Here is a 20,658-nt window from a genome sequence, read left to right on the forward strand (position 1 = left end):
GTTCCCGAATAGCCCTTTTTTAAAAATGTTTTTACCTTCTTATAAGAATGACCTGGGTTCCTAGAGACTGCATAGAATATTTACACGCTCAAAGGCATGGAAAAAGAATGCAAGTTCCTCCTGGAAGTAGTTTTGTTTCCCAAGGCCAGGATTTTTTTACAATACCTGCAAGCCTTTTGAGAACAGGAGAGGTCTGGGGATTGGTGAAAAGGATCGGTGGGCCTTTCCTGTTCTCGAAAACTCCATCTGTACGGCAAGTTGTACAAGTTGTCCTCGATTTGTGGGTCTGTTGTTTCTCATTTCTCCAAGAATCGGGTTGCAACTGGAATGGTATCAAGGTTGCAACCCCCCATCCACCTATATTACTTTCAATTCAGTTCCTTATATCAGGGAGAAGACCCTCCGCTAAGATGTCAATCAAAATATTCCTCTGTTCTAGATTGAGAGCATGTGTCTTTGGAATGGTTTTCTTTCCCTCTAGGCACATAATTTTATACAGCTTAGAGAAGGCCTAAAAAAATTTTTTTTAAAAAAACCGTTTCTATCAGGCTCTGAATATCAACCCTCCATTTGGCCAACTTCTGACCATAGGTCGACTTTTTTAAAGTCCTTTTAAATATCTCATCAGGGTTCAGCCAGACAAACAGTAAACATTCCTCTCAGTATTGAATGACTCCAAGAATGTAAGAGGCGTCCCTAAGAGGGTGCAAAAGAAACCGACCTCCCGAGATCCAGAGCCACGCTCAAAGACAGACAATTTCCCTGAGAGCTGGCACTGGCTGGTAGGGCCCCAGCTGCAAATGCGGCGCAACCCACACTTCTGTCTGGCCGCATTTTGGGGCCCCCAACTTAACAGTTAGGCTGCCTGCACACACAAGAACCAACCACCTACATGGCCCAGGCGGGCAGAAAGCCAACCCAACTTCTCAGGATGCAAAACCAGACTAACACAAAATCAACAACTATCACTTGGAGAGAAGGGGCACCAACCAATGGGGACTGCAAAACCAGATTCCGGAAAGGAAGGGACAACGTGAAATTTCCCTGCCTCTTTCAACCAGGCCCCGCTGAGGCGGCGGTGAGCTGACTCTGGAAGAATTCTCACTCCTCACCAGCATCTGCCCGTTCACCCAGGACCCACATGCAGGCTCCCAAGCAAGTGGGGTCTAAAGTGGAGAGTGTAACCCTGGTCTCCCCCAGAATCTGACGAGGGTTTCTCTCTGTCTCTATTTTAGTTTCCCCTTGGCTGTTTCAGGAAGTAACTGGTAGTGATTCAGAAGAGTCCTTTGACTCCCATCAACCTGGGAGGGGCCCACAAGACCACCCTCTTTCAAGGACAGATGGTAGGGGGTGGGCATCTGAGTCTGTATGGAAGGATGTGACAGCACTTTCCAGGATGGCAAGTGAGACTCTGATCTCTGGGCCAGTGTTTTATGATGGACGGCCTAGGAGGGTGTAATGGGGGAGGCCCAAGTGTTTTAGGTTTGTGGCCTTGAAGAAGTTGCACTAACTTGGTGGTCTTCCGTTCAGATCCCTGTGGTCTCTTCCGAGTGGGAAGGCAATTCCCGTGGAGAACTAGCAGACCGAGTACTCAGGAAAAGGAGAACAAAGGGGAGCTGCCGGAGTCATCTCAGTCTTCGCCTTTTGTTTTGGGTGCCTCTAACCTGACGAGCTCTAACAGCTTTCAAGGGCTCAACCTGTGTCCCCCCATTTCTCATCTTCGGCTTCCAAGACTCCCATTAACAACAGATCTATCACTCCTTCCACTAAAATATGTTTTCATTGTGGCAGACCCCCTGATGGCTGTTCACAGTCCAACTGTGCCTGCTTAGATTGATGGTCAAAACAGTCTGAATTCCTGTATTAATTTTCCCAAGTACTCCAGCAGTTCATGCTGCAAACTTATACTGTGAACTCCCTAACGGCTGCCCCCCATGGTGGACTTCCAACTGGGTTGGCCAAAAGTCTGTTTTGCTTTTTCTGTAGATGGCTCTAGTGGTGCTCGTTGTCTTTAACTTCATTGGAAACAATTTTGTTAGACTGTATGGTGATAGCTGTCCTATCAGTGTGCATTTAAAAAAACAACCAAATTGGTGAATTTTTGCACAGCCATTTTAATATTAAAGATGGAAGAAAATATGCAACATTCATGGCATATTGTGCTTTATTATTTCACGAAAAGTAAAAATGCAACTGAAAAGCAAGAAAAGATTTGTGCAGGGCATGGAGAAGGGACTGCAACTGAACGAACGTGTCAAAAGTGGTTTGTGAAGTTTCTTGGTACTATTGACATTATGGCCAAATAAATCTTTGCTGCGGAGCCGCCTTCTGCACTGGGAGATGTTTAGCAGCACCTCTGGCCTCTATGCACTAGCAGCCAACAGCAGGAGGTGGCCGACATACTCAAAATATCTAAATCAATAAAGTTATTGGTGAAAATGAAAAATGTGTCTTTTATTTTATGGAAAATACTAAACAGGCTTTTTGGCCAACCCTGGAACATTTCTGGACATTTTAATAAGCCCTGGAACCTTTCCTGGAAGAATACTTTTTTTTTTTTTAATTCTTAATAAAGTTTATTTGGATCAGAGAGCTGCTAGCAAGAGAGTGGAGCTCAAATCCAAGAATAACTTACCCAGGGCCCTTGGCTGGGAGGAGAGGAACAGTGAATTCCAAAGGTTGAAGGGGACTCCTCATCTGGGCATCTCCTGGTCTCATGCTGGCCCTTAGCTGTCAGCTGCGGGTCCCATACCTCATTGACAGAAACTGTTAAAAATGATTACAGAAAAAAAAGAGTTTAGGTGATAGAAACAAACTTTTAACACTTCATGAAGTGAACAGTCTCCTTTCAGAGAACAGTAAAATGGGGCGTCAGGTAAGAAGTTTCTAGAAGCTAAAGAATACAGAACAGGAAGAGAGAAATAGAAAATGTCTCATTGGTGGGGGCTGGGCAGTCGACCTGGGTTGCAGAGGCCCGGAGTTGGCTTGGCTCTGGGGGACTGGGAGACTGGATGTACTGGGTTTCGGGGGAGACAGAGTGTTTACTGAGACGAGACAGTTACTAAGTTTCCGCTTGCTGCCTCGCATTCCCGGCAGGAGCCTCTGTCTTGGGCCTAGAAACTTACTCCAACAGACCCCATCCTTATTCTTAGACCAGCCTCCCACCCTTTATTTAACTTCCCTTTTTCTTTACAAAAAGTTAGGATGAGGCAGTGGGCCGGCAGTCCTGTGGATTGGTCTCCTGCTCCCACTGTTTGGAGGGTACAGACCCAGGGACACCCCTTCTTCCAGACTTGACCACCCTCTGACCTCCTTCCCAGTGCAACCTTCCCACCTTCTCCACCACCCTGGGCCCCTGGGACCAGCCAAGACTGTGTTTGAGCTTAGCTCCCCGATACCAGACCTATCATGCCCGCCCCCTCACCGTTCCTAGGTAGGATGCCACCGGGATGGAGGCCCCGGAAACCTGAGAGTGCTGCGGGCCTCTCCAGGCTCCTTCTCAAACAGCGACGGTGTGGCCCGGAGAGCATGGGGGCCACTCCTTTGGCAAGTTTTACGAGGAGAAACACCAGGGAGCCCAGTGCTACTTGAAGAAGCAAAACCAGCGTGGTGGCACCTTCTTTCAGGACGCGGAGAAGCTGTCCCACCCCAAGCGAGCGGGGCAAAACCCCGGACCCGACCCTGAGCCAGGCCCACTGCAATGGCGCACCGCGCATTCTGCCCGCGCAGACTCCGTGCGCTCTGGGCGCGGCTTCCCGGTTGAGCAGGTGAAACTCATCAAGGGGATGGAGACACCTGACTCGCCTCCAAGGCGGGAGGGCTGCCTGTAGGCCGCGCCCCAGCACCACTAGGAGCCCCCAGGCGCCCTGGGGCCTTTGAGGGGTTTCCGCACACCCCCGTGTCAGGGCTTCTGTCGGAACCTCTCCTTGCAGCCAGTGGGCAGCTTTTTTTTTTCTTTAATTGATTTGAGAGAGAGAGGAGAAGGGGGAGAGAGACAGTAACGTGGATTTGTCGGTCCACTTATTTCTGCGCTCACTGGTCGTTCCTTGTTGTGACTGGGGTTCGAATCTGCAGCCTTGGCATAATGGAGGGGATACTCTAACCGATTTGGTTACCCAGCCACTGGGCCGCTTTTAGGCACTTTGGAGCCCTCTCCCATGCCGTGAACCCAATGGGAACGACAGAGCTTTCTGCAAAAGTGGAAAAGGTTTCCTGCAGTCAGCCCGCGTCACAGGCTGGCCTCATCAAACGAGGGCCACAGTATGGTTGTTATAAATGCTGTTGTCCCTATTTCGGAGCCGTCGAGGTTAGGCTTAAACTGCAGAGTCATTAATTTCATGGTTTGGGTGGCACTGGGTGGGAGTAAGACAAGGACACATTGTGGACATTACAAACACATTGTGGACATTAGAAAGGGCTCATCCAGCATTTCTAGTTTCCTTTCCTATTAAAGAGCAAAATCGTGTCCTGTTTCGTTCCTTCTCCTCCTCAGTCCCTGCCCAGCCTCCCCAGAGTTGCCTGAGAGGCAGCCCACCAGCTTGTTTACATGGGAAAGGAGCCGCTATTTTTAGCCAGGGAGAGTCACTTGCTGGTCTGACTGCCTGCCTTTCTCTCCTTCCCCGGACTTAATTTTTCTGGAGAGTGGTTCTGGTATTCAGCCAGGCTGAGGACAAGCGCTCTAATGTGTGAAGTAAATTCACCATTCACTTCCCTACCCTCAACAATGGGCTTCTCTCCCTTGGTTGGGGTGACAGTCCAGTTCTAATCATGATTTGCCTAGCTTTGGATCGACTGGTTTTATTTATTAGGTTTGGGGATGAATTAAGGTCTTTGTCTTTCAGGATATTCCATGAACCAACTCATCCCTTATGGTAAGAGTTGACTTAGGATTAGAAAGCATCCATTGGAAATAATACCAGGCAGGTAGGTATACAGCAGTGAGTACACACGGAAAGCAGGAGAGAGTGGAAGGGGGAAACAGATTTAAATAAGAACTTAGTTCTCTCTCCCTGCTTGATGGCCGTGAAGGGGTCCCCTTACTGGGTGCTGGAAGGAATCCATCCTTTCTCCCCAAACTCTCTGTGAACTCTTCAACACAAAGGGAGTCAAAGAGGAGACTTGAAAGAGAAAATCGAGGGGAGGCTAATGTAGGAGACAGTATGGCAAGGGATGGAAAAGCCTCGTGGAAGGAATAGTATTAAGAAGCCCCCAAGTAGAGTTTGACATTGAGAGAGAAAAGAAAATCAAAGAGAAAGTAAGGAGGACAAGCTGCTGACTACAAGTCTTCAGAATTCCCATAGATCAGCCCCATCCCCACACACGCAAAACCTGACTCGGCTTGGAGAGTAGTTGTCCTCGTACAGAAGTCAGATGGGGCTGTACTGCCTTTGCCACAGGCCTTCTTTACCAATTCTTGGTGTCTCTCCTTTGCTTCCTGCCTTTAGACATCTCAAAGGTAGGGAAAAGCAGCAAGGAGCTAGCCTACAGATAGTTATGCAAATGTGGGTTTAAGTTGGCATCTAGGGAGAAAGTGTTGTTTGGCATTTGTCATCAAATCCTTTCGCTCTTCTCTTTTTAAGTCATTTGTTAGGTATCATGCATTTACACATGTATTATCTCATTTCATCCTCAGCACAGCCCTAAGAAAGTAGGATTGCCATTCACACTTTAAAGATAAGGAAAGTGAAGCTTAAAGAGGAGGCATGACTAATCCAAGGAGGTAGGGCCAAGAAGGAACCCAGATCTTTGTTCACCCGGAATTGTGCTCTTTCTACTGTACCCCAGCTGCCTTTGGATTTAAGCTTTAAATTTTGGTATAATAGAACTAGAATATTACTTGTTTTTTCTATTTAGCATTCGGAATGTGAAAGAACCACTCACATTTGGAGGTGGGGGTTATTGTTATTTGGGAGTGGGGGGTTATTAAAAGCCATGATGAGTACAGGAGACAAATGTATCAGAGGACATTCCTTTCTAAGACCTAGGAAAATTCAAGATGGCCGACATTCTCACTTCCTGGTAATGCATCTCAGAACAGTGCATTTCGAGCCATATTCTGTGACCAATTCATGGAATCAACTTAGTGACTCACAACCAGTTTTTTTTAATTAAAAACACATAAAATAGTATAGAATAGGGAAAGATAGGATACAACAGGACAGAACAGAACAGATATCGAAGTGTGTGTTGGAGTACTTCATGGACATGAGGAGTGGAACTTGTATTTTTGGTTCGTGTGCCTCTGTAAGCAAACATGCACACACTAACTTTTGATACAAAATGAATCTCTTCCTTTTCTCATTTTAAGTTTCAGAAACCCTGGCCTAGAGAAATTCTTGCAACTGTGAGCAAGAAGACATACAGGGATATTCCCTGCAATATTATTCGCAATCAGGAAAAATTTCAAATATCTTGAAAGTTCATCGACAGGAGAATAGATAAGTTAATTGAGGTAAACACACATACAGCAAAGAAAATAAACTATACCTATGTATTTCCACATGGATTAACCTCAAAAACAAAATATTGCACAAATAAAGGCAAGCTGCAGAATGATACATTTACATGCCAAAGTTTATACAAACTTTGAAAGCAAGTAAAACAATATTTTGTGTTGTTATAAACGTATACACATTATGTACAGTAATGATACAAAAACCTATAAAGGATGATAAATTCTGAATTCAGGAAGGTAGTTAACTCTGGGAATGGGGTCAGGGCAGGTAATGGGGTCAGGGAGAATGACATTAGAAGCTTTAGCTAAATCTCTAATGTTTTAACAAAAAAAAAATGGAAGTAAGTATAAGGGAAATGCTAAGATTTGATAGCTGGGAGGATATATGGGTGTCAATAATTTACCCCATATACTTCTCTGTATATTTGAAAGCTTTTATAATCCTAAAAAATTTTTATAACCCTTAAATATTATAAAGCTGACAAAATCTGTGAGTTTGACTCTCTGAGATAATCACAGGGCCTGGCATCGGTTCATCAATTACCCAAGTGTTGGCACACTATCTCACTCCTAAGCAAGCAGACATAATCAAGCTTTCCATGGTCACATGAAGCAAAAGAAAATTCCCTAACTTGAGTCTCAAACCTCTCAAATTTATTTTTACCTGCGACAGAAGCAGAGTTAGAACTCAGCTCAGTGTATCAGAAGGGGCACACGCTAACCCCGAGCGCAGAACAGGTTCTACAGAGCAACTGATGAGCAGAAGATGAATGTGTCGCTTTGCTCCACCTAATGAACATTTCAATCTTCTAATAAACACCCTAATAAAGAAAAATTGAGCTTTAACTCACTTTTATTATCTCAACTGACATGTTGCAAGGTCTTAATTGGGCTGAAAACAGCTTCTAATAATAATACTCTCCTTAATTGATTCATTAAAGGGGCCCCCACTGAGACAGAAGTGCTAGTTTCAGGAAAAGGAATGAAACAGAGCCCCGATTCCCCACCGAGTGGCTATGATCCCTCTGCCATGGACTCCCCAGGCCACTGAAAACGACGTTAAGAGGGACCAATGCCTGGAATCGTTCTTCTGGTCCCAAAGTGGGCACGAAACTGAAACATGATCTCCACACACCCTTAGCCGGGTAGCGAGAGAAAGATGGAATCTCCAGGAATTCTCTCTCGGTATGAGATGAACCTGCAAATAAACCACCAGGCGAAGGAATGCCTTGATAGCAAGAGAGAAAGGCTTTTTACAAGATTGGACGATAATGACCACATCCCAGCATGGTCGGGCAGAGAGAGAAGGGGCCTGTGCAGCAGTGGGAAGAAATGAAAGTAGTCTGTGAGCAGGGAAGGGTGGCGTTGAGCAGGTGTGACAGATAATATAGAGGAGTCATTCAAGGTGTGGCATTTGAAGGCAGGTAGACCCGAAAGTCTGGCCTGTTCTTATCACCCTGGGCGGGTGAACCCACTGAAACACATTTCCTCGGTTGTAAGACAGGAATGATAAACTCAGTCCACCACAGCAGCCAGAGTAAGTCAAGTCTCATCATTCTTTTTCTCAAACCCACCGGTGGCTCCTACACGCTGCCACTCCACTGCCTAAGGTCATTTCCTGCTTCGATGCCCCAATTCCCTCCACGCCACCTCCCTTTCCCTGCCGCTCCTCCGATGCCTGGCAAGCTGTCACCTCCGGCCTTTGCTGGTGCCCTGTCCTCCAGCGCTCTACGCTCTCTTTCACCTCGGTCAGGTCTTTGATCCAACATCACCTCCCCCGTGACCACCTTGTTTCAAATTGTGAACTGTCCCTCTGCTTACTCCAAGTACCCCTTTCTCGCTCTCCTTTTTCCTCCGTAGCATGTATCCCCTTGTAGCATCCTATGCAACTCATTTATTGTGTCTATTGTTTATTCTCCCCTGCTGTTTGGTTCACTGGTCTATCCCCAATGCCTGGAACGATGAAGAGCATATAGCAGGTGCTTAATTTTTGTTACACAAAAACCTCATAAGATTGTTCCAATGACTAAATTAGGTAATTCGAGCAAAGCACTCAGCTCAGCGCAAGCATACAGAAGCACTGAGGACATATCACATACTGAGCTCATAGTGGTGACTATTATTGTCATTATCATTATTTTCCACTCAACAGGAGGATGTTATTAACTACTCAAGTCGTGGTTTTTTTCCAGTCATTGGTGCCTGGAGAAGAAAGATCTGGATTTCATTCACCGGAGTTTTCTAACAATGTATGACATCCTGTTGTGGGTAGATGCCACTGGCCAATGATTAAAGGTATGGGTCCCCTGCAGAACCCACCCCTACCCCATCTACTCTGCCAACACGCACAGGGCTGGGGGCAGCTTCTAGGTCAGGAAGGTATAGATCCAGGTACATCCAGGAGCTGCTGCTCTTTCTTGTTCTTTAAGATGACACTGCATGTAAATGCCAACTCAACAGCGCCTGCATTACCACAACCGGCAAAAAAGTGTTTTCTTTTCTGTGTAACAGTGGGTAAGTGAGGGAACAGGGAGAGCAATTGTCTGGCTTGCCTGATGGACCTTCCATCACACTCTCCAACACATTCGTGTTCCTGCTCAGGAACAGATGCAAACAGCAACCATCTGCCCACCTCAGACCTTCCCGGGCACTAATGAGATGCCTTCTTCCCTGAACACTTAGGGACTCCTGTGATACAGCACCATCCTGGGGAAATAATGAGTGGAACAGACCCATTAGCTCAGAGTTCGCCTGCATCTTCTGTTTTCTGAACATCAGGAAAGACAGGAGCAGCCAGGGCAATGGGCTGTTCTGCAGACCGAGCCACAGCTTGCTCTCTGCTTCTCGGCTGATAAAACATGTGAAGAGCACGAGGCAGCCGAGGCACCAAATGCAGGTTTCTCTGTGTTCTCTTTTCCATAGTGCCCAGCTTCCTTTGCACACTGCAGATGGCCCCTGTGCAAAGACACGTGGCCTGGTGCATGCGAGAACACGGCTGGAGCCACCCACTTGACCATCCTTGGGGACTTCAGGAAGCAGGGAAGGGCAGTGGCTCAAAGGCACAGCACCTGAGCAAGAAAAACACAGCACCTGTGTTCAAATCCTGGGTCTTCCAATCAGCATCTGTGTGATCTCGGACCCCTTTACCTCTGTGAGACGCAGTCCCCACATCTGTTGAAGGTGATAATGATAACACCTAACTCGTACACTGTGTTGAGGATGAACAAAATCGGTTAATATTGAGTCTGAGTCTTGTTACAAATGGGTTTCAGTTACCGTGGGCAAAGGACTCTTAAGAGAAAAGAAATGAGAAAATGTCCAGAATTAGATAAATAAAGAATGCTTCGGGAAGTCGCACGCTCATCACGGTGGCCTGTAGTCTAACCATAGAAGCTAAGTCCAGGCAAGAACATGCAAATTACTAAAAGGACGACTTCAAGGTCAAAGGTCTTTATGGTACGTCAAGTTATACAAAGCAACACACTGGAATTCCCAAGTCTTGAGCTGTCCGTGAAAAATAGCTCATATGGCTTCCAGGACACTGGGTTTAATTCAGAAACAATTTGATGAGTATTTACTCCATCACAGAGAGGGGAGACCTGGAAAAGCAGAGAAGTTATCTGTAGTGTAAGAAAAAACTAGCATTGAGTTTGGAGCCTAGTAAGTGCTGAATAAATATTACTTGGTGTTTTTTTTGGAAGGTAGAAGGTCTAAAAAAACAAAAACAAAAAAACTTGAATGTCATTGTATTCAATTATTAACTTATTCAACAAATATTTATTGATTAGCTACTAGGTCAGTCAACAAACATTTGTTGCTTCCAGGCCCTAGTCTGGCTGTTAAAGGTACAGCAGTGAGCAGAGCAGACAAGACACCCGTCCTCCCGGAGCCTGCAGTCTAGTGGGTAACAGTAGTCGACACACAGGGTTCCGGCAGAAGCAAGGCTTGCTTGAGTGTGATTGGTAGGGTATGTGAATATCTCACACGAGATGGACAGCAATTTGACCATTTCGCCTAAAATGTCATATGGTATGCTTGAGCATGCTAATATTATGTGGCAGAATGACATGCTTGTGTTTTTATCATAAAAGATTTTGTAACAAAAAGGGGGCATTTGTTGTGCCAGACACTGTGTAATAGGAACTTACTGTGTGTGTGTGTGTGTGTGTGTGTGTGTGTGTGTGTGTGTGTGCGCGCGCGCGCGCATGCAGGGCAGGGGGAAGTTCTGAGTGCTTTACCTGTCTTGACTTAATACTAATGAGCACCCTATGAAATGTATCCATATTATCTGCATATGATGAAAGAAGCAACTGAGGCATGAATCAGTTTAGTAACTTGCCCAAGGTAACAAAGCCACTAAGCCTCAAAGCCAGGGTTAGAATACAATTAGACTGACTCCTGAGTCCACTCTCTTAAGCACTCTGTATACTGCCTTCTCACAGCTGCTCGACGGTGAACTCTTTATAGGCACAAGCATACCTCACTCGTTTCTGCAACCCCCAGCAACGCACCTGGGTCGGAAGCATGCTCCAAACCTGCTCGTTGCAGGGACGGAAGATGGATTTTTTCTGAGGCGCTGGAGCCACTCTCTGTCAGCCCCACGATGCCACTCTCTAAACCCTAAATATGGAATGAACATAAAACTGTGCTTCCTCTGCATAGGGAATATTATTGATTTCTGTCCATGGGCTCTTACATGTAAGGCTGTTTTTCCAGAAAGGTTGATGAATTTCCCTTGAACCACCTACAGGCAGTTAGGAGAGACCTGGTAGGAACTGAATCGCATTTTTTGAAACCCAGAATATGCAGTGCCAAGGAGACAAAAGAGCCAACACTTCTGCTATTTTATTTTAGAAACCAATAAAACACCACAACCCCACTCCACATACCTCACTCGGGACTGGAGTTCTCCCACTTAAACACTGCTAACTCTCCACTATTCTCAGGGCAATTTATGGACAAATTCATTGAAGTCTAGATGGGCTGTGACTGATGAAGATGACAATTACTACATTGAGGGAGACAGAGACAGAAGAAAGAAGAGCTTCCTGGGAAATAGGGTCACCAATCTGATGCCACTAGCTAATCTGCATCGAATATGGCCAGTAATTATAATAATTATAATAATTATCCTTATGTTATAGTCATTGTAGTAATACATTAAATATGTTTATATTGTATATCAATCATATTATAAATATAGCACATATTATAAGTGCCATTAATTTAGGAATTCTACTAGTTTCTGATTTTTTTTCACAGTATCTCACTTAATCTCTTTAACAGCCACAAGCAGCAGTACTATTGTCTCTATTCCTTAAGGAACAGACTAAGTTCCTTTAACAAAGAAACCCCAAACTCTGGTGGTTTGAACAGGATAGTTTCCCCTATGGAGTAACAATATAGAAGTATCATGTACAGTCTAAGCTGCTGTAACAAAAATACAAAAGAACAGGTACCTTAAGACCAAAGTCTCTCTTGCTCATAACAGTCCAGGGTTGGGAAGGCATCCTGCTACCACAATATGTAGTTTCCCTTTTCCAAATTGAAGTGTTTCCAGACGGAAACACTTCCAAACTCATTTCGTGAGGCCAGCATTACCCTGATACCAAAACTAGACAAGAACACCACACACACACACACACACACACACACACACACGTGCACCAGAGGCCAGTATTCCTAATAAACAACATAGACACAAAAATCCTCAACAAAACATCAGCAAACTGAATTGAACGATACATTTAAAGGCTCATCATGCACCATCATCAAGTGGGACTTATTCCAGGGATGCAAAGATGGTTCAATATCCACAAATCCATCAATGTGATACACCACATTAACGAAATGAAGGGTAAAAATTATTTGATCATCTTAATAGATGCAGTAAAAGCATGTGACAAAGTTCAACATCCATTTATTTTTAAAATATATTTATTGATTATGCTATTGCAGTTCTCCCAACTTTTCCCCTTTTGTCCCCCTCCACCCAGTAGCCCCCACTCCCTTTGGCAATCTCTCCCTCCCCTAGTTCATGTGATGGGTCGTGCATGTAAGTTTCTTGGCTACTCCACTTCCTATCTTATTCCTATCCTATGGACATCCCCCTGTCCATTTTGTAACTACCAATTTGTATTTCTTAGCCCCTGCACCTTTTCCCCCATTCTCTCTCTTCCCCCTCCCTACTGATAACCCTCCAAATGGTCTCCCTACCTATGATTCTGTTTCTGTCCTGCTTGCTTGCTTAGTTTCTTTTTTTAGATTCAATTATTGATAGTTGTGAGTTTATTGTCATTTTTGTATTCATAGTTTTTATCTTCTTCTTTTTTTTAAAGTCCCTTTAACATTTCATGTAATAATGGCTTGGTGGTGATGAACTCTTTTAGCTTTACTCTGTCTGGGAAACAATTTATCTGCCCTTCAATTCTAAATGATAGCTTTGCTGGATAGAGTAATCTAGGTTGTAGGTCCTTGCTTTTCATCACTTTGAATATTTTTTGCTAGTCCCTTCTAGCCTGCAAAGTTTCTTTTGAAATATCAACTGATAGTCTTATGGGAACTCTTTTGTAGGTAACTCTCTGCTTTTCTCTTGCTGCTCTTAACATTCTCTCATCTTTAACCTTTGACATTTTAATCATGTTGTTTCTTGAAGTGGGCCTCTTTGCATTCATCTTGTTTGGCTCTCTATGCTTCCTGGACTTATGTGTCTATTTCCTTCACCGGTTAGGGAAGTTTTCTTTCATTATTTTTTCAAATAAGTTCAATTTCTAGCTCTTTCCCTTTTCCCTCTGGCACCACTATGATTTGAATATTGGAATGTTTGAAGTTATCTCAGAGGCTCCTTAGCCTATCTTTGTGTTTTTGGATTCTTTGTTCTTCTTGCTATTCTGATTAAATGTTTTTTTCTCCTTTAGGTTCCAAACCATTGATTTTATTCTCAGCTTCATCCACTCCACTGTGGATTCCCTATAAATTTTCCCTTATTGCATTTAGTGTAGTCTTCATTTCTGCCTGTGTCTTTTTTACACTGTTGAAGTACCCAATGAGTTCCTTGAGCATCCTAATAACCAGTGTTTTGAATTCTGCATCTGACAGATTGCTTATCTCCATTTTTAGTTCTTTTTCTGGAGTTTTGTCCTGTTCTTTCATTTGGGCTATGTTTATTTGTCTCCTCATTTGGGCAGCCTCCCTGTGTTTGTTTCTAAGTATTAGGGAGAGCTGCTTTGACTCCCTATCTTAGTAGCATGGCCTATTGTAGAAAAGCACATAAGTAAGTTGGACGTGATGGGGCCTTAGGTAATTGCCAGGGTGCAACAACCCCTGTGAACCAGGTTGATGGAGACTCCAATATGGTGTAATTGCTCTTTGGCTCTGTGTGGGGGAGGACTCAGAAAGGGGGCAATGTCTGGCCTCTGGAGTTTTGTCCAGGAGAATGGTGTCCCCAAGAACTAGCCCTAATGGTAAACACTTCAGTTTCTCCCCATGTGCCACTGGTTTTCTTCCAGCTGCTGTTCCAGGGCTGCTCCCCCAGAGGGAGAGACTGTCAGTCCTAAGTCCATTGCAGGCCCTTTAAGAGGAGACTCCTGAGAATCCCACAGTTTCTTCTGTTGCTCCAACCCCCACTGGTTTTTGCAGCCAGAAGTTATGGGGACTTATCTTCCTGGTATTGGAGCAGGGCTTGGAAGTTGGAGCACTTCCCAAGCTGAGTGGCCTGGTATGGGGCTGGGATCCCTCACTCCTGAGGTATCCCTCCCAATTTTTATCTACCACACATGGGGGTGGGACCACCTGTTCCACATCTCCATGTCTCTGCACATCTCTGCGAGTCTCCACGCCTCTCTGCACATCTCTTCATCTTTGACCCTCCTACTTGTCTGGATGAATGTGACTTCTTTAATTCCTGGGTTGTCAGACTTCCATACAGCTCAATTTTCCGACTATTCTGAGTGATATTTGTTCTGTAGTCTAGTTGTAATTTTTGCTGTGGTTGGGCATGGAGGCAACCTGTGTTTATTTACACCTCCATCTTTCAACACTCATTTACAATAAAAACTCTTAACCAAGTAAGTATAAATAGAACACACCTCAAATAATAATGGTCAAATATGACAAACCATAGCTAACATCATACTCCATGGTGAAAAACGGAAAACTCTTTCTTTAAAATCAAGAAAAAGACAAGGATACCCACCTTTTATTCAATATAGTACTGGAAGTCCCAGCCAGCACAATTAGACATAAAAAAAAAACAACTTTATCCAAATTGGAAAGGGAGAAGTAAAACCATCACTATTTGTGGACAACATAATTTTATATGTGGAAAACACTTAATATTCCACAAAAAGAATCCCCTGTTGGGGATATGCAAATTCAGCAAAGTTCCAACATAGAAAATCAGTATATAAATACATGTTGTATTTATATACCCAAACAGCAAACTAGCAGTAAGAGGGAAAAAAATCTCATTTACAACGACATCAAAAGGAATAGAACACCTAAGAATAAATTTAGTCAAGGAGGTGATAGACCTTTACACTGAAAGCTATAAGACATTGATGAAAGAAATTCAAGGAGACAAAGAAATGGAAAGGTATTCCATACTACCCAAAGCAATCTACACGTTCAGTGCAATTTCTGTCAAACTTTCAGTGGCATTTTTCACAGAAATAGACCAAATAATCCTGAACTTCATATGGAACCACAAAAGATCTTGAATAATCAAAGCAGTCTTGAAAAAGAAGTTGGAGGCATCATGCTTCCTGATTCCAATCTATATTACAAAGTAATCAAAACAGTGTGTATTGGCATAAAAACAGACACATGGATTAATGGAACCAAACAGAGAGCCCAGAAATAAACACATAAATACATGGTCATTAATGTTCAACAAAGGAGCCAAGAACAGGGAGGACAGTCCCTTGAATAAATGGTGTTGGAAAAATAGGACAACCACATGCAAAAGAGGGAAACTGAACCATGATCCTATACCACACCCAAAAATTAACTCAAAATTAACTTGAGTGTAAGAGCAGAAACCGTAAAACTCCTAGAAGACCATATAGGAGTTAAGCTGCCTAATATCAATTTTGGTGATGAATTTTTGGACCTGACTCTAAAGGCGGGGAAACAAAAGCCAAAATAAACAAACAGGACCCCATCAAACTAAAAAGCTTCTGCACAGTGAAAGAAACCAATAGCAAAGTAAAAGGCAAACAATTTGGATGGGAAAAGATATCTGCAAATCATATATTTAATGAGTTAATAGCTAAAATATATAAAGAATTCGTATATAAATAGCTAAAATATGTTAAAAAAAACATATATTCTGATTAAGAAATGGGCAGAGGACTTGAGTAGACATTTTTACAAAAAGACATACAGTTGGCCAAGAGGCACATGAGAAAATGATCAACATCACTAATCCTCAGGGAAATGCACAGCAAAATCACAATGGGAGATCACCTCACACCTGTCAAAATGGCTATTACCAAAAACACAATGAATAACAAGTGTTGGTGAGGCTGTGGAGAAAAGGGAGCAATGGTGCACTTTTTGTGGAACTAGGAATTGGTGTAGCCACTATGGAGACAGTATGAGGGTTCCTCAAAAAATTAAAAACAGAACTACCATATGACCCAGCAACTCCGCTTCCAGGTATTTATCCAAGATACTAATTTAAAGATATATATACATGCATCCCTGTGTTTATTGCAATATTACTTACAATGGCCAAGGTATGGAAACAACCTAAGTGTCCATCAGTGGATGTATGGATAGATATTTAGTGCACATATATGGTGAAATATTAACTCAGCCATAAAACAATGAAATCGTACCATTTGCAACAACATGGATGGACCGAGAGGTTATCATGTGAAGTGAAATAAGTCAGACAGAGAAAGACAGACACTGTATGATTACTTACATGTAGAATCTTTAAAAGAAAACCAAAACAAACAAACAAACAAAAACCAGAGTCATAGATACAGATGACGGAGAACAGATTGGTGATTTTCCATGAGGAGGGGACTTGGGGGTAGATGAAATGAGTGAAGGGGATCAATAAGTTCCAACTTCTAGTTATAAAATCAGTAAGTCATAAGGATATAATGTACTATAGTCAATAATATTAACTTTGTATGGTGGCAGATGGTAACTAGAATTACCGTGGTGATCATTTTGCGGTGTATACAAATGTCACAGCATGATGCTGTATTCCTGAAACTAATATAATATAGTGTGTGAATAAAAAAGAAAAAACAGATGCCTTGAGTAAGGTATTTAATAAATGTCCATTTTTGTTCTTTCTCTTTTGACATCAATATCTTGAAAATGAACTCCAGTGTTAACATCTGAATTATAGTTCAGCAAAAAATTCACTCCTTACCCTTCCTACTGTGGACAAGTGTACTTTCCTGTTCCACTGATGTTGGACGTGGCCATGTAATTTACTTTGTCCAGAGAAATGTTAATGGCTGTGATGCAAGCAGAAGCTTTAAATGTGTTATGTGCTCAACTGGACTGTAGAAAGAGTTTATCACTATAGAAAGAGTTTATAGAAACTCTATAACACTATAGAAAGACATTTGACAGAAGCAGCTGCTGCCCTTCTACTGCCGGAGCTGAAACAAAACAGACCCGGGGAAAAGACCCAGACCTGGCCAGGTGGCTCAGGTGGCTGGAGTGCCATCCCATCCACCAAAAATGTTACGGGTTTGATCCCTGGTGAGGGGGCATACAAGAGGCAACCAATCTCTCTCCCTCTCTCTCTCTCAAATCAATAAACATATCCTCAAGTGAGGATTTTTAAAAAATGTGTTTAACCACAGCCTAGATTCAATCCGAGTCAGCATGCATCCTAAAACTAGACCCCTTGCTGAGCTCGGCCTGGATCAGTGGGTCATTGGGACAAGAGGAGACTGTGAATGGAAGCTTAGTGCTCACTGTCGGAAGCAGTGACTCTGGAGGGAGTTTAGTAAGCAGCAGCAGCATCTGTGTGGCTATGGCTGGCCCACACAGAAATTGGTATCGGAGGTGGAATATTGCCATAATGAACACCTGAAATATGTGACTATGGTTTGGTGATTAGGCAGCAGATGATGAGGAAACTATTACAGAAAGCTGGAAATGCTATCGTGCATTCAGTGATGAAGCACCTGACAAATATCATCTGTGAGTTTGGACAAAAAACAGGAAGTAGCAACTTCCGGTCATAAAATAAGTCATGGGGACATAATGTGCAATATAAGGGACTCGAATCAATAATGTTATATAACCATGCTGGTGACAGCTGGTTACCAGTCTTAACGTGGTGATCACTGTTAGGTATATAAATGTCAAATCGCCATGTTGTACACCTAAAATTAATATATCATATGGCGACTATAATTAAAAAACACATTTTACAAATGAATAAATACAAATATTTTTAAATAACATTTTGGTTTTAAAAAACTCGACTGTTACAATCTGCACGACAGCAAATGTGCCTAATGAATTTGAAGCATTGGGCAAGAAAGCGCCCTGGCAGAAATTCGGGAGGTTAAATTGGTTGTCATTAGCTGCATAAGGTATTGCAAGACAAAGCTAATTTTAGAGAGGAGCTGGCCAGTTTACCAGCAAAGCTGAGAGGGAATATAGAAAGCCCAGAAATGAGCCAGAAGTTGCAGGTTTGAAAAGGGAAACTGTTTTTCACCTTCTCAAATGATCTGCCTCAGGACAGACTAAGTCAAGGGCGTGGGTGAGAGAACTGAAGGGATGCCTATTGGTTCCTTTCAGCTGAACAAAGAGCTCCTAGAAAGATAGAAGATATGACCCCACAGAGGCCTACTCCAGCCGAGGTAGCCAAAATTAAGTCTCAAGAGAGAGAGATGTCTCAAAATGAATTATAGATGCCACTACCATGGAGTCGGAAGAACTCAAACACAGGAAATTCACAAGACTTCGAGACAATTGTATGGATAAAACATCGTCAACCTGAGACTCTGTGATAAAAAGATCTCTGGCTCCCAAATTTCTATATGCAGAACAGGGGCTAGAAAAGTGGCTTATCCAGAGAGAAAAGCTTGCCCTCTAAAGTTCTCTTCAGGAGAAGAGGGCCATGCGTGGTTAATGATGGAAAAGGAAGGATGTCTTGGAAGCTGGTGCCAAACGTCACGGGGAACAGTGAACTAGCAAGTCACACCCAGGGAGCAGAGCCTGGACCTGATCTAGGGACAGGGAACCATGGGCCACAGGCCAAACTCTTCCCGCCACCAAATTTAGTAAATAAAGTCTTATTGAACCACAATCACACCTATACAGACCTATTGCCTATGCTGTTTTTGCTACCACATAAATCTGAGAAGTGGCAACAGATACCGCGTGGCCTGCAAAGCCTAAAATGTGTACCCTCTGGCCCTCTACAGGTGCCAACCACTGGCCTAGAATAAAATGCTCCACGCCACCGCCATGAGCAAATCTGGCTGCACCCACCCAGCAGGATTTCAGAACTGTCGTGGGTCAGTGACCGCAATGTACCACCGTTCTTGTCTTTTTCAAATAGAAGTATTTGTTGCAGTTATTCTACCCCTGTTCACACTGTATGCTGAGTGGTTAGAAAACAAGTAACTTGCCCCTTTATTTCATATGCGTCTCGGTCCATAGGAGCTGTATCAGGATTTGTTATCATTTCAAGGTTTTAGACTGGGTGAGACATTTAAGGATATTGAAATGGGAGTAAGTATATTTTTGGTGCAGGAGAACATTGACTAAGAGGCCAGGTGGTGAAGGCTTGTATTATTATTCACACTCCTTCGCCTCTCATTGGGGGTGGTACATCCTTATTCATTGGACTGGCGTGGCCATGTAACTTTCTTTGGCCAGTGGAATGTCAAATGGAATGTCATGGTGGAAAAAGGGATTTTAAATGGGCTTATGTGGTCTACTGTAGATCTTGTATTCCAGTGATCTGCTCTGAGAAAAGCACCCTCTTCTACCTGGTCCTCAGAATAAATACACAACGAATAGATATGGACCTAAGACCCAGGCTTAAGCCAAATCCTGCCAATCCAAAGGCTGAAGCAGACTACCCAGGTGAGGCCAGGCTAGAACAGCTAACTCCAGTCAGTCTGAGGACCCGTAACCAATAGTGTAAATAACACTCTCCTGCCACTGAATTTTGAGGTGGTTTGTTATACAACATCATTGTAGCAATTACTGATTGATACACAGAGTTTCTGTAAAGTGATGAGGTGGCTAGAATCTAGTAAATTGCACTTTAGTTCTAAAATCAAAAGCCCTCAGTTCAAGCCCCAGCTCTGTCACTTAACTGCTCTTTAGTTAAAGTCACTGTACCTTTCTGAGTCCCTGGGATTTTTTTTTTAATCATAAAATGAGGATAATAACCTAAATCAGAGGGTCACTAGAAGATTCAATAAGATGACATATTTAAGTGCATTTTATAAATACAATAAAGGGTACAATACAAGATATTTCCATTATTAACTTCAGTTCCCATAAAGCAGCCCTGATTTTTTTTTTTCTTAACTGACGGTGGAGAAGTAGCAGTGCCCTTTCCATCCTCCAACCTCAAAAGTGGCCACGCTGAGTCTGAAAAGACAAATTTCTGTAAGCTCTTAGCTTGGTGGCATTTCACTAATTCTTTCTTGATTTTATTTATCTGATTTCTGGATTCTTCTCTAATGCACATGTATAATTTCGTAATACAAACTAAAGTAATATAAAGGTTATTCTTTTAAGAGTTGATGATGCTACCTCAGCCTGACACTTCCGAGCACTTCTCCCATCCCACCCCCTCCCACCGGGTGGGCGGGGGAGGACTGACACACAGTGTCACTGGTGGTGGCAGTGACCCAAGGGTTAGACTGAGCAGAAGGTCCCTGGAGCTGTGTTCTCCACTCACTGCAGCACAAGGGAGAAGTCAGGACGTCCCCCTTTCTGTGTCCCCACAAGAATCACTGACGATCCCGACAGTCAGCTGGATTCCCAGCAAAGAAGAAACGCCCGTTAAAAATCAAAGCCCACCTTAGAACCGTGTCCACCAATCATCTCCCGTGGGTTCCAATGGCTGCCGCACAGCCAGACTGGGTCAGGGCTACTGCAACCCCATTACTCTGTGCTCACGCCAATAATGTTTCTCTTTTTCCAAAATGCCAAAGGGATGAGTGTCGGTTTCCTGGAAATGTGTCTGAATTGCCTCA

At 43.4% G+C, this 20,658-nt stretch overlaps 1 long non-coding RNA gene across 1 annotated transcript in view; it reads right to left on the reverse strand.

The window, feature by feature from the left end:
- Positions 1-2,640: 2,640 nt before the first annotated feature.
- LOC119049569 (uncharacterized) overlaps positions 2,641-20,658 on the reverse strand; it is a 121,931-nt gene continuing 103,913 nt past the window's right edge. Inside the window, exon 6 of the long non-coding RNA XR_005082535.2 lies at positions 2,641-2,766. This is a non-coding gene — a long non-coding RNA (uncharacterized LOC119049569). The remainder of the gene's footprint in view (positions 2,767-20,658) is intronic.

This window comes from Artibeus jamaicensis, unplaced genomic scaffold (assembly GCF_021234435.1).
Source record: "Artibeus jamaicensis isolate MK-2021 breed Jamaican fruit bat unplaced genomic scaffold, CSHL_Jam_final contig_327, whole genome shotgun sequence".
NCBI classification, from domain to species: Eukaryota; Metazoa; Chordata; class Mammalia; order Chiroptera; family Phyllostomidae; genus Artibeus; species Artibeus jamaicensis.